The sequence below is a fragment of the Cynocephalus volans genome, chromosome 15, assembly GCF_027409185.1.
Source record: "Cynocephalus volans isolate mCynVol1 chromosome 15, mCynVol1.pri, whole genome shotgun sequence".
In the NCBI taxonomy this organism is placed as follows: Eukaryota; Metazoa; Chordata; class Mammalia; order Dermoptera; family Cynocephalidae; genus Cynocephalus; species Cynocephalus volans.
The window spans coordinates 45,371,833-45,378,761 of NC_084474.1; positions in this window are offsets into that span (position 1 = coordinate 45,371,833).

The window sequence follows — 6,929 nt, forward strand, 5'->3', positions numbered from 1 at the left end:
GGTTTTTCACCACATTTTTAAAAAAATAGGGCATACTAAAAAATGAGCGTGACTGTAAGGATGTCTTCTCCAGTTTTTCCTCCAGTGCCAGAAAAGAAGAGGGGAGGAGAAAGGAGAGATGAAGACGGAGAAAGCCAAGAAGAGCTTCAGTTCTTAAAGTGTGTTTATGCGATTCCTTCAGATTAAGGGAGAGGAGAATCTGTGTAACAAATAGAAAAGCCTGATCAGAAGTATCCTTTCTTCCTCAGTTTTAGAGACACTCGAAAGAGAAGACTAGAAATAACCCATCGTGGACAAGCACGTGTCTCTGAGCCTTGGAATTGGAAGAGAGAAGAGTTGAGAGGAAGGAAACAAAACTTTGAAAGGGAAGGAAGGAAGAAGAAACTGTAGAAAAACCTGGAGTTTGGAGTCAAGGTGATGAGTTTGAATCTTCTTTCTACTCCTTATCTATCCTCTCTGGGAAGAGAGGATATTCATCAGCAAAAATGGGAATATGATCATGCTTTTCTAACAGAGGTATTATGAGAATTAACCCAAGGTATCGTATTTGAAATGTTATTTTCATCCCATGAAGCACAATACACATTTTACTTGTGATTTTTACAGATGAGCAAATTCTAAACTCAAAACAACAGGGAAAAATGATCAATAACTTGTACCTTCCTATACATGAGACAAATTGCTTATTATTTTGATACCTATTGTTAGTCTTGTTTATGAATGTCAATATTAATTCAGTACAGGGAAGTGTGGGATAATTCCTGCCTTCAAAGTGACAACTTACCCCCTGAGCATTATAGGTGATAAATCAGAGGTTCTTACTTCAAACAAGGAAACAGTTTTTTTAAAGGCAAATAATCATCTTGAATCATAGTTCAAGAATATGATTCCATTCGTTGTTCTCCCTTTCTCTAAAGATAATCTCAAATGTTTACAAAATGTCATAACCAAATTCTTTCTACTTCCAAAAAGAAAGGAGAAAATTTCACCATGAAAGATAGGGGATAGAAGAAATTTTGTACAGTAAGGCTGATATGATGAGCCGGCCAGTGGCTCACACGGGAGAGTGTGGTGCTGATAACACCAAGGCCGAGGGTTCGGATCCCATATAAGGACGGTCGGTTAGCTCACTGGGTGAGTGTGATGCTGACAACACCAAGTTAAGGATTAAGACCCCCTTACCAGTCATCTTAAAAAAAAAAAAAAAAAAAGACAATAAGGCTGATATGATAATGGATTTATTTTCTCAAAAGGAAATAATGGAATTTTTCCATTGAGGCTTTAATTAAAGGTCTTTTATATCCTAAATTATAATGGGAAGAATGTCCATTGTCTTTTGGAGTCATAGTTCACAATATTTAAAGTTAATATGTCCCAAAATTGTGTTTCAGTAATGTCATTTCCCATGTTTTGTTTTTCTGTGTAGTTATAGCTTCAACAACAAAATATATTCAGTTGCTGTCCTAACAGATTTGGATGGTGAACAAGAAAAAAACAAAACAAACAAAAAAATCTAAGTAGAACTCAATGGATATTTACAATCATGTGCCATATTCTAAAATGTCCTGGGCTTGTCTATAGCCTAGTTTATCAGTTTCCTTTTTTTATATTGTGATAACCCTTTCTCTGTTGATGTGAGTTTACTTTACTACTGAAATTTTTAAAATATTTGATTAAATATTTTAAATTACTCTCTATTTTGCTCTATTTTAACATGAAAATTCAATCAGTATCTATAATTGGGGCAAGAGAATGCATCCCTAATATCAAGAGCACTCACTTATGATCTCAAAGAGTTCATTGGAGGAAAGTTATTAAGTAGTATTACCATAGTAAAAGTAAATAAGTAAATGAAAATACAGCTCTACCCTCAAGTAGTTATTGCTTTTAGTAGCTCATGATCTGTTGCCAGTGTTCTCTGAATACTAACAATAAAGAAATTGTTTCACTGGTTTCCACTTCACTGATCTGTTCTTGATTCATATCAACTGCAAACATTTCACTTAGTTATCTCTTTGAACTCGCTCGCAACAAATCCTGTTTATGTGCAGACAGTGAGAAGAACTTCACATGTGTATGAGCAGAAAGAAAGATGAGGAAATAAAAGACTTTCAGGAAAGTAAAAATTTCTGTGAAAATCCCCAGCATATTTTTAAAAACACTGTAAATGATCTTTGTGAATCATCCAACCTGTTAGCTGTCATCCAGCAAATCCTTTTAAGATGAAGAACTTGAACATTTAAATAGAACTAAATGATATGTTTTATCATATTTCCATATTTATCTACCTAAACCAAGATTTTCCATGCAGATTGTTCTTGAATTCGGCTTCACATCCATGGCATTATGGTTTAGAAGAATAAGTGCTAGAACTGGAGTCTGGATTCCAGACATGACTTTGTCCAGTAATGTGGCCTTAAGCAAATTTTCTTGTTCACAAGGGCTTACTTACTCTCTGACGTTATCTAAGATTTCCACCTTTAGAAATTAGTGGACATTAAATTTAACAAGATTTCATAAGTGCAAACATATCACTTGGAAGAAAACAAAAAATCATGTCTGCTCTCGGTCTTTGTATGAAAACATCAGTTTGGGATACCTTATTGGATCAGAAAGATGCAGAAAGTTCCACTGTGAGGTGTGGAAACAGAGCAGGTACAGTTGATTGAGGCTGGTCATATCAATGAAAGGAGAAATGTACTGGGTTGTCCTGGCATCCTTACGCTGTTCCTATTTTCCCCAAAGCCATGGTTGGCTGAGAGACCTAGGAGTGACATGCTTGAGGACATGTTATTGAGGGACAGAAGGAGGACGATTACCCAAAAGTGTCACCAGAATGCTAGGAGAAAGCTATTGTCCTGATATTTTTCAATAAATTTCAGGAGTGAGGATTATATCTGAAGTTGCATAGGAAGAATAGAAGGTTAACTATGGAAGCATGGAAAACATAAAAAGCTATATTTTTATTTAAGTAATAAATACTTACGATTGAAATTTAAAAGATACAGATAATCACAAAATAAGCTCACTACAGATAAGTACAAAAGTAAGTACTGTTAACATTTTGCTGCACATCATTCCAGGCTTTCTGTATATAAATCTATACATAAATACATACTTTTAAAAAAATAAGTTTATTCACAATGTTGCATAACTTCCACCTCTGTCTAATTCCAAAATGTCTAGTTCATCACCCAAGGAAACACTGTACCTATTAAACAGCTGCTCTCCATTCCTCCCCTTCCTCCCTCCAGTCTCTGGCAACCACCATTCTGCATTTTATTTCTAATGATTTGCCTATTCTGGATATTTCATATAAGTGGAATAATACAGTATGTGACCTTGTGTCTGGCTTCTTCCACTTAGCTTAATGTTTCTGAAATTCATCCATGCTGTAGTATCAATATTTTTTGCAGAAAGTACCAATGATTTTTAGGCTGACTGATATCCCACTGTAAATATATATCCCAATTTGTTTATGCACTCATCTATTGATTGACATTTGGGACTTTTTCACCTTTTGGCTATTACTAAAAGTGCTGCTGTGAATGTGCATGTACATGTACTTGCTTAAGTACCTGTTTTCATTTCTTTGTAATTTTAAGGATCAAAAATGTACTCAATTGCAATTAGAAGGATTTGTTCTAACTCTTTTTAAAGTATTGAAATAAGGTTCCCTAGTTATTTATACTATTTTCTCTCTTCCTGATAGAAAAATAACATTTTTTTAAGAGCTGGCCAAAATTTGGAAACAGGTTGCAGCTACAACCACTACCTGCCCAACCTCTCCCCAACCCCCAACACATACATACATCTCCGCTCTTATCTCCCACCTCACACTCATTCTAAATAATTATCCAGACTAGATAAGTTGTCCATGGAAGTTAAAAACTAACTCATTTCAAGTGAAATTTTAAAGAGTTAAAATATGTATAGGTATTAGGCCTGCCAGATCTGACCCCTTTAAGTCAATATTAAGACAGACATACAAGATTTGGTGGGGAGATAATGGTTTACTATTTGCACATATCAAGGTGATTCTTAGCATTTCCAGTTAGACTTGCTAATTTTATTTACAACAGTTGTTATTATTCCAAATTGTCTTTACTAACATAGTGTAACAAAAATATTTTAAAATACAAATGAGAAAGAAGTTTAAGCAGATTTTAAATGGATTAGTGAAGCATCAGAGTATTTCTGCCATTTTTAAAGAAATCACATTTATTTTGGAATTGGAAAGACTATCTCAACCCACTTTTAACCCACAAAGCCTTTGGTTGCTTTTCTTTCCTTTCCAATTCTAGCTTTTGTTTTGTTTAATCTGAAAGTAAAGTACTTCTCACATGGCAAAAATGACATTCTAAGTTAATTAAGTTTCATGAAGAATATCATTTTGGATGCTTCAAAAAGCTGCTTTTGCCTTTTCTAAAAGAATTACAAGTTTTAGTGGATGAGAAGAAGAGGAGCCAGCAAAGGAGACTGGAAAAGGTAAGAGGAAAATCAAGAGAACATAGAATTAATGAAGCCAAGTAAAGAGTTTCAAAGAGGAGAAAGAGTGGTTCTAGAAACAGAGCCGAGGACAGAGGTACTTTTGCAAATTTCCACCCGATGACCTCACTTCTCCTCTCCCGGTTCCTTCCTCTATGCCTAAAAATACAGTTTCCCCTGACTTCTAGCTCCCTCCTTCCTTTCAAAGAATTGTTGTGAGGATGGGAAAGAAATATAAGTGTTAACAGTGCATCTGGAAAGCTTTGGAATCTGTAAAATACTGTGTACAAGATGAATGTCGGGTGGAAAGTCCACTGGTCTAGATGACTCGGATATGTCTTTTCAATGGAAAAAGAGTCCTAACATCAAGGGTCAGAGGTGACCAATGGAACACACCACAACCACAGGAGGAGCTACTCATATTACATCTGATATGTTTCACCAGAAACTACTTCAGCATTTGCTATTCGTACTGCCTGTATTTCATCACCAATGATTCATTCCTTATTCTCTCACTTTTCATTTCTCCCTCTATCTCAACACCCCTGAGCTATCAACATTGTGCTGTGTGTTATTTCAAAGGCTAGGATTTTTAAAAGACAGGTACAAAAATTAATAGCAGAAGTATAAAATCAGGAACAAATTAAAATTTGTGTACCGACCTCTCTGTTAATAATGCCCAGAATGGCGAGGCTTTAGATGAGTTCAGACTTGAGAAAATCAATTAAAGGTGAGAGATAATAAAGACGGAGGAGATTTCTTTTCATTAATGACGGTGGTGCAATGTTCAAAGGTGGAAAAAATAAATAGAACTACCCAATTTCCATCTGATTTTCTTCTTTTTTTGCGATCAAGAAAAAGTGCTTCAATGAAAAGTTTCAACACCTGAAAAGATAAAACAAGCACATTTAAGACGGAACTGAAGTGAATTGGATAGGTAAGGAACAGCACGATCATTGAGTTATTTTCTCTGTTCAAATGAAATACTTTCCAGAGCACTATAAACAGAATTGTCAATGTTGGCAAAGGGCTGCTCTCAGCAATCTTTGACAAACTGCAGAGAATGGGAGAAATGCAAGAGAAATGGACATAGGCATGTAATAATTTAAGAATAGAGAAAAAAAATTGTCTTCTAGAAACCACACACTGTGTGAGGTCACTGTGACCCCAGCAGAACTCTCTAACAATTAGTTACCATACAAAGGGGTAGGTGGCTGTTAGCTAAAGCTGGCTGACTGGAAACATGCAGTCACCTCTCTTCCCAAATAGAAATGCCAGAAGAATAAAACTAAATAAAAATAAGTCTAAATAAGTTTTTTTTTTTTAAATTCAGAAGGCATTACTGGAATATACTGAAGAATTTCTGGAATATACTGATGCTGAAACATAATGGAGCTAAGCAAACTATTAATTCAGACCCATGAAGGAGAACTTTGAAAATAAAAGTTTTTTCAGCAAAATTCTGCAAAAGCCTCACAATCAAAATGAACAGAGGCTGGCTGGAAGAAGTGAGCCTTGGTCAGGGGCCAGGTAACTAGTAAAGGCAAAGCTGTTCTTCGTGCCACCCGCAGGGTGGTGCTGATGTGTGCCTCAGGCTCTATCTAGTGAGAGTTTTACAGAAGAGACTATCAGAATGGACATTGGGTCCAGAGAATCAGGGCGCTGTCACAGGCAAAGAAGACCTGTGTATCCTTTAAAACAAACCATACTCACATCTAAAGGAAAAGCCTACCCTCTCTTTGCCGCAATCAACCACTTGAGTTGGAGCTGATTTAATCCACACTTAAGCTTCTAGCCACTCAAAAGAGAATTTCTTGCACTGTCCAGCCACCACCACTATTTGGATCAGTATTTTGTCTACTAAAATGACCAAACAACCAGGAACCATCAAACAACCAAGATGATGGAAGAGAAACACCGAACTGAAAAGCAGAACTAAAATCTAAGAAAGCACAACATAGGGCACAAAATAAAGTGCCAACGTAAGTATGTTTAATATCTTCAGAGAGATTCTAGAGAGTTTTGAACCTATAAAAATGAAATACAGATGGCTACTGAACATTAATAAAGATGTCTAAGATTATTCAAATATTTAAAATAAGAAAATGAGTTTGAAAAAAGGGAAGCCGTGATCACTCATGATCAAGTCAGCATGAACTCATGAAGCACAAGTCATGCCTCAATCACTTCATTTCCTTTCTGGAGAAGTCATCAGACTGGTAGATCGGGGAATGCCAGTGGAATGATGTGTCTGGTATCCAACCAGTTATTCAATAAATTGTTTCATGTTACTATATTCTGAAAACAAATGATATTCTACCAGTGGTTGATAGAACAATGAGCTAACAGAAATTTGCATCACCTAGTATACAAATTTCTAATTTAATTTTCCTTTTCCTCTGGATTGTAAACTTCTTGAGAGAGCAAACTGGTTTCTGTGT